The sequence below is a fragment of the Arachis hypogaea genome, chromosome 17 (assembly GCF_003086295.3).
Source record: "Arachis hypogaea cultivar Tifrunner chromosome 17, arahy.Tifrunner.gnm2.J5K5, whole genome shotgun sequence".
NCBI classification, from domain to species: Eukaryota; Viridiplantae; Streptophyta; class Magnoliopsida; order Fabales; family Fabaceae; genus Arachis; species Arachis hypogaea.
In genome coordinates, this window is record NC_092052.1 from 63,728,136 (window position 1) to 63,736,022 (window position 7,887).

Here is a 7,887-nt window from a genome sequence, read left to right on the forward strand (position 1 = left end):
TTTTCTATTTCTATATCTATCTGAATCATCATCAACCTATTTGGTTATGAGTTACCTGTAGCTTCTAATTATGAATGCTTGTTACTTAGAAACTTATCCTTATGCACTAACTCACTAATTTTAACTTACTGAACTCTTTTTCAATTCTAACCAAACTAACCTTTCAAAACATCTCTTCTGTTTTTTCACTTTCTTTTAACCTTCTAACCATGGCATACTGATAATTTTTTCCTAATTAACATGCCTTCTATTACATTTTGGATTGTGAATTCTTCCTTTCGAACTTTTAACTCCTATACAATCCTTAATGCACATTTACTTAACTCATTTTCCTTATCCTATTGCTCCTTTGCCACTTTGTGTTTTTTGTGACTATTTGCCTATTTGTTTTCCTGTTTTTATTATATCTTGGTTTTCTATTTTTCAGGATGTCTGCCACCCAGAGAAAGGGAAAAGCAAAGGCAACTACTGACAAACGTAAAAGAGGAGAATCCGCCATGTCCATCATGGATATCATGCACGATGACTCCTGGCGGGAAAAAAAATTTACCCCGCAGGAGAAGGCCGACCAGCTACTCCCTGCCACTGATCCAGTAAAATTTGCAAACCGATACTGTGAGCTGAAGTATCCGGTGTTTGCAACCTCCAGGAATCTGTCTCCTGGAGAGGACTTTGAAGATCCCAGAAGAACTCCAGCAATACACCTCTGATCAGATCAAACAAAGAGGCTGGTTCTTCCTGGAAAGAAACCTGACTGAGGTCAATGCATCTTGGGTAAGGGAATTCTACTGCAATTACTTCAAGACTTCCCTAGATGCAGTGAACCTTAGGGGGAAGCAGATTCTGGTCACTGAAGAGGCCATTGAAGATGTTCTGAAACTTCTGCCTAAATCTGATCAGCTGGATGATTATCAAAAAGCTGAGGAAGATATGCGCTTCATGAAGTTTGATTGGGATGCAGTCAAGGCCAGGATAGCCCTTGACCCGACCGTTCCTTGGATTATGGGTCAGAACACCACCATGCCAAAGGGAATCAAGCGGATTTACTTGAATGATGAGGCTCGGCTATGGCATCAGATACTTAGCAACTTCATTATGCCGAGTACTCACGAGACTGAGATACCAGCCGCTATGATCACCCTCCTATGGTGTGTGGTGGAGGGTAAGGACCTATACCTGCCATGCTTTATCCGGTACTATATGGCTAGGGTCCACATCCGAGGCACTCTTCCCTTTCCTTATCTGATTACACAGCTAGGCCGTCGAGCTGACGTGCCCTGGGAGGATGCTGATGAAAAGCCACCTGCTGCAGAATGCAAGAAGATTATCCCTCACAGCAGGAACTTTCTGGCTTTGGGCTACAGATCTCCATTCCTCACTGCTACTGCTGAGACAGCCACACTATCTTCCGGCCCCTCTTCTTCCACAGCTACCCCTGCTACCACCACTGCACCTCCACCTGCCTCAGAGCCCATCTATCACCTAGTGCACCGCCTGTTTCGACGGCTTGACCAGATGGAGCGTCGCAACAAGCGACGCTATGAGCACCTGAAGCTGATGATACGATCTGGCGACATCCCCTCTGAGCCTGACACACCATCCGAGGCATCTGAGGAGGAGGCAGATGCGCCCGAGCCTGCGACTCATCCACAGCAGGAGGCAGAGCAGGCAGGCACCCAGCAGGCAGCACACCAGCAGGAGACCCTGCATCAGATTCAGGCTGTAGACCCCGAGATCCCTATCCAGTCAGCACCTCCTCTGCCACAGGCAGCTCCTCCGACCACCACCACAGAGACTCCAGCTACCCGTCCTTCCAGTGATGACACCCCTTCACACCCTGCTTGAGTGAGTATCAGGGACGATGCTACATTTTAAGTGTGGGGAGGTCGCCATCTCTGGCGTTCTTTTTTTTGGTGAACCACTACGTACTCTTTTTATTTATTTTGCTACTTTTCTGTATTTTTATTTTTATTTTCTCAGTACTTATATATATTGCTATTTTTATGTATTTATTCTATGTTGCACTTTAGTTCATATTTTAGCCATTTAGTTTTAGTTGCAATTCTAACTTATTAGTTATAGAAATTGTGGATTAATTAGTATAGTTTACCCTTTTTTAGCATAAGATAGCTTAGTTTAAATTGAAAAATATAAAAAGGAAGTAAACTAGGGACTTGAACATAATAGAAACAATCCACACACCTGTATATATAGCATTACATGTTAGTTAATTAACAACATTTCATCAAGGAGAAACACTAGAACTTTAAAGCCACCTTAAGTTTTACATTGAGAATAATGGAAATTTTTAACTAAACCTGCATGACATACATAACTGATAAATGATTTTTGAGCTAGAGAACACACAGCCTGTGAGTTTTAAGCTTAATTGTATGGTTACATTCAAACCATAATATTTTATTCCTGTGTGTTCCGCCCTTCTTTTTTATTCTGATGTTCTTTACTTTGTTTTAATCTATATGTCCGATTATAGAATATAACTATATACCAAGAGAGTGATTGAGGCCATTGTATGATTTTTAGCTCACTTATCCCAAAATAGCTTACCTTTTACATCACCCTTGTTAGCCCCTTTGAGCCTTTAAATCCCCTTTTATTCTATAAACCACATTACTAGCCTTAAGCAGAAAAACAAAATAAAAATCCTAAGTTGAATCCTTGGTTAGCTTAAGATAGAAATTGTGTATGGTTTACATGTGGGAAACCTATTGGGAATATGGATGATAAAAATAAAAAGGTAGAAAAGTTGAAAAGAATAAAATAATTCAAATAAAAATTTTGGGAAGCATGCTCATGCGAAATCAAAATAATTGAATTACCATGTGCATTAAAAAAAAAGTGTTATTTTTTAGTATTTGAATAAAGGGGACACAAAAGAATTCCCCAAAATGTGAAATAAGGCAATGCACATAGGATAAAAAAATAATAAACATTGAAACATGAGCATGTAACATCAAAAGTGGGAAAAAGTGGGAAAATAGGTAAAGAAGCTTTGCTTTACAAAGTATGTATGTTAGGTGAGTGATGAGCAGATAATTTATACGCTTTTTGGCATTGTTTTTAGTATGTTTTTAGTAGGATCTAGTTACTTTTAGGGATGTTTTCATTAGTTTTTATGTTAAATTCACATTTCTGGACTTTACTAGGAGTTTGTGTGTTTTTCTGTGATTTCAGGTATTTTCTAGCTGAAATTGAGGGACTTGAGCAAAAATCAGATTCAGAGGTTGAAGAAGGACTGCTGATGCTGTTGGATTCTGACCTCCCTGCACTCAAAGTGAATTTTCTGGAGCTACAGAACTCGAAATGGCGCGCTTCTAATTGCGTTGGAAAGTAGACATCCAGGGCTTTCCAGAAATGTATAATAGTCCATACTTTTCTCAAGTTTAGATGACGCAAACTGGCGTTCAACGCCAGCTCTCTGCCCAATTCTGGAGTTCAGCGCCAGAAATGGATCAAAAACCAGAGTTGAACGCCATAAATGGATCAAAACTTGGCGTTCAACTCCACAAATGGCCTCTGCACGTGGAAAGTTAAAGCTCAGCCCAAGCACACACCAAGTGGGTCTCGGAAGTGGATTTATGCATCAATTACTTACTTCTGTAAACCCTAGTAGCTAGTTTATTATAAATAGGACTTTTTACTATTGTATTAGTCATCCTGGATCTTTTGGATTGTATTCTGATCCTGTGATCACGTTTTAGGGGGCTGGCCATTCGGCCATGCCTGGACCTTTCACTTATGTATTTTCAACGGTAGAGTTTCTACACTCCATAGATTAAGGTGTGGAGCTCTGCTGTTCCTCAAAGATTAATGCAAAGTACTACTGTTTTTCTATTCAATTCATCTTATTTCACTTCTAAGATATTCATTCGCACTTCAACCTGAATGTGATGAACGTGACAATCATCATCATTCCCTATGAACGCGTGCCTGACAACCATTTCCGCTCTACCTTCGATTGAACGAGTATCTCTTAGATTACCAATACGGGGGACCGAGTCTGAGATATTGGGATCTTCGTGGCATAAGCTAGAATGATGGCGGCATTCAAGAGAATCCGGAAAGTCTAAACCTTGTCTGTGGTATTCCGAGTAGGATTCAATGATTGAATGACTGTGACGAGCTTCAAACTCGCGATTGCTGGGCGTAGTGACAGACGTAAAAGGATAGTAAATCCTATTCCAGCATGATCGAGAACCGATAGATGAATAGCCGTGCCGTGACAGGGTGCGTTGACCACTTTCACTGAGAGGATAGGATGTAACCATTGACAAGGGTGATGCCTCCAGACGATTAGCTGTGCCGTGACAGGGAATTTGGATCATTTTCCCAAGAGAAGACCAAAAGTAGCTCTTGACAATGGTGATACATTACATAAAGCCAGCCATGGAAAGGAGTAAGACTGATTGGATGAAGATAGCAGGAAAGCAGAGGTTCAGAGGAACGAAAGCATCTCTATTCGCTTATCTGAAATTCTCACCAATGATTTACATAAGTATTTCTATCCCTATTTTATTAATTATTTTCGAAAACTCCATTACTATTTTATATCCGCCTGACTGAGATTTACAAGGTGACCATAGCTTGCTTCATACCAACAATCTCCGTGGGATTCGACCCTTACTCACGTAAGGTATTACTTGGACGACCCAGTGCACTTGCTGGTTAGTTGTGCGAAGTTGTGAACCATGGTATTGGCATCATATTTTTGGCGCCATTACCAGGGAAAGAAAGAGCGATGAATTTTACATAATCAAAGTGTAATCACAATTTCTGCGCACCAAGTTTTTGGCGCCGTTGCGGGGGATTGTTCGAGTTTGGACAACTGACGGTTCATCTTGTTGCTCAGATTAGGTAATTTTCTTTTTGTTTTCTTGTCAAAAGTTTTTCAAAAATATTTCAAAATTTTTTCACCTGTTTTCGAAAAAAAAAAAGAAAAAAAATTTTTATTCAAAATTTTTAAGAATGAATTCTAGTGTTTCATGAAGCATGTGAAGCCTGGCTGGCTGCAAAGCCATGTCTAAATTCTTTTGGACTGAGGCTTCCAAACCATCAGCATAGAGGCAAGTTACATATTTGATAAGTAATGAGCAGTATATTCTGATATCTTGCTGAAGCTTGGCTGGCCATTGGCCATGTCTAGTGTTTTGGACCGGAGCTTTCATTGAAAGCTTGGCTGGCCAGTGAGCCATGTCTAATTCCTGGACTGAAGTTTTAGACTAAGAATGCAAGATTCCTGGAATTCATATTAAAAATTTTGGAATCCTTATTTTCCTTTTTCAATTAATTTTCGAAAAATCCAAAAAAAAAAAAATACAAAAAAATTTAGAAAATCATAAAAATCAAAAATATTTTTCTGTTTCTTGTTTGAGTCTTGAGTCATGTTATAAGTTTGGTGTCAATTGCATGTGCATCTTGCATTTTTCGAAAATTCATGCATTCATAGTGTTCTTTATGATCTTCAAGTTGTTCTTAGTAAGTCTTCTTGTTTGATCTCTGTATTTGCATGTTTTGTGTCTTTTCTTGTTTTTCATATGCATTCTTGAATTCTTTATGTCTAAGCATTAAAGAATTCTAAGTTTGGTGTCTTGCATGTTTTCTTTGCATTAAAAATTTTTCAAAAATATGTTCTTGATGTTCATCATGATCTTCATAGTGTTCTTGGTGTTTATCTTGACATTCATAGCATTCTTGCATGCATTCATTGTTTTGATCCATAACTCTCATGCATTGCATCATTTTTCTTGTTTTTCTCTCTCATCATAAAAATTCAAAAATAAAAAAAATATCTTTCCCTTTCTCTCTCTCATAAATTCGAAAATTAGATTTGACTTTTTCAAAAATTTTTAAAATCAAGTTGTTTCTTATGAGTCAAATCAAATTTTCAATTTGAAAATCTTATCTTTTTCAAAATCTTTTTCAAAAATCAAATCTTTTTCAAATTTCTTAGTTATTTTCGAAAATTCCAAAAATATTTTTCAAAAATATTTTTCTTATTTTTATATCAAATTTTCGAAAATAACAATAACAATTAATGTTTTGATTCAAAAATTTCAAGTTTGTTACTTGCTTGTTAAGAAAGATTCAAACTTTAAGTTTTAGAATCATATCTTGTGATTTCTTGTGAATCAAGTCATTAATTGTATTTTTAAAAATCAAATATTTTTTTTCAAAAACTAATTTCTATCATATCTTTTCAAAAATATCCTCTTATCTCACCTTTTCCAAAAATTTGATTTCAAAATATCTTTTCTAACTTCCTAACTTCTTATCTTTTCAAAATTTGTTTCAACTAACTAACTAACTTTTTGCTTATTTCTTATCTTTTTCAAAACTACCTAACTAACTCTCTCTCTCTAATTTTCAAAAATATCTCCCCCCTTTTTCAAAATTTCTTTTTAATTAACTAATTAATTCAATTTTAAATCTTAATTTTCGAAAATCACTACCCTTTTTCAAAAACAATTTTCAAAAATCAACTAACTCTTTTTCAAAAAAATTATTTTCGAAAATCCTCTCTCTCTCTCTCATCTTATTCTATTTATTTGTTCATCTACTAACATCTCTTCCTCACATCACTCATCAAATTCGAACCCCCTCTTCTATCTGTGTTCGAATTTCTTTTTTTTTTCTTCTACTCAAATAAGGGAACCTCTATACTGTGGTAAAAAGGATCCCTATTATTATTATTTTTCTGTGCCCTCTTCTTTGTCATATGAGCAGGAGCAAGGACAAGAATATTCTTGTGGAAGCAGATCCAGAACCTAAAAGGACTCTGAAAAGGAAACTAAGAGAAGCTAAAATACAACAATCCAGAGATAACCTTTCAGAAACTTTCGAACAGGAAGAGGAGATGGCGGCCGAAAATAATAATAATGCAAGGAGAATGCTTGGTGACTTTACTGCACCTAATTCCAATTTACATGAAAGAAGCATCTCCATTCCTGCCATTGGAGCAAACAACTTTGAGCTGAAACCTCAATTAGTTTCTCTGATGCAGCAGAACTGCAAGTTTCATGGACTTCCATCTGAAGATCCTTTTCAGTTCTTAACTGAATTCTTGCAGATCTGTGATACTGTTAAGACTAATGGAGTAGATCCTGAAGTCTACAGGCTCATGCTTTTCCCATTTGCTGTAAGAGACAGAGCTAGAATCTGGTTAGACTCTCAACCCAGAGACAGCCTGAACTCTTGGGATAAGCTGGTCACGGCTTTCTTAGCTAAGTTCTTTCCTCCTCAAAAGCTGAGCAAGCTTAGAGTGGATGTTCAAACCTTCAGACAGAAAGAAGGTGAATCCCTCTATGAAGCTTGGGAAAGATACAAGCAGCTGACCAAAAAGTGTCCTTCTGACATGCTTTCAGAATGGACCATCCTGGATATCTTCTATGATGGTTTATCTAAGATATCAAAGATGTCATTGGATACTTCTGCAGGTAGATCCATTCACCTAAAGAAAACACCTGCAGAAGCTCAAGAACTCATTGACATGGTTGCTAATAACCAGTTCATGTACATTTCTGAGAGGAATCCTGTGAGTAATGGGATGCCTATGAAGAAGGGAGTTCTTGAAGTTGATACTCTGAATGCCATATTGGCTCAGAACAAAATATTGACTCAGCAAGTCAATATGATTTCCCAGAGTCTGAATGGAATGAAAGCTGCATCCAACAGTACTCAAGAGGCATCTTCTGAAGAAGAAGCTTATGATCCTGATAACCCTGCAATAGCAGAGGTGAATTACTTAGGTGAACCTTATGGAAACACCTATAACTCATCATGGAGAAATCATCCAAATTTCTCATGGAAGGATCAAAAGCCGCAACAAGGCTTTAATAATGGTGGAAGAAACAGGTTTAACAATAATAA

General features: G+C 37.4%; 1 non-coding gene across 1 annotated transcript; it reads right to left on the reverse strand.

The window, feature by feature from the left end:
* Positions 1-7,270: 7,270 nt before the first annotated feature.
* LOC112768158 (small nucleolar RNA R71) lies at positions 7,271-7,378 on the reverse strand. Its single transcript, XR_003185596.1, has one exon. It is a non-coding gene; the product is annotated as a small nucleolar RNA R71 (small nucleolar RNA).
* Positions 7,379-7,887: the final 509 nt, after the last annotated feature.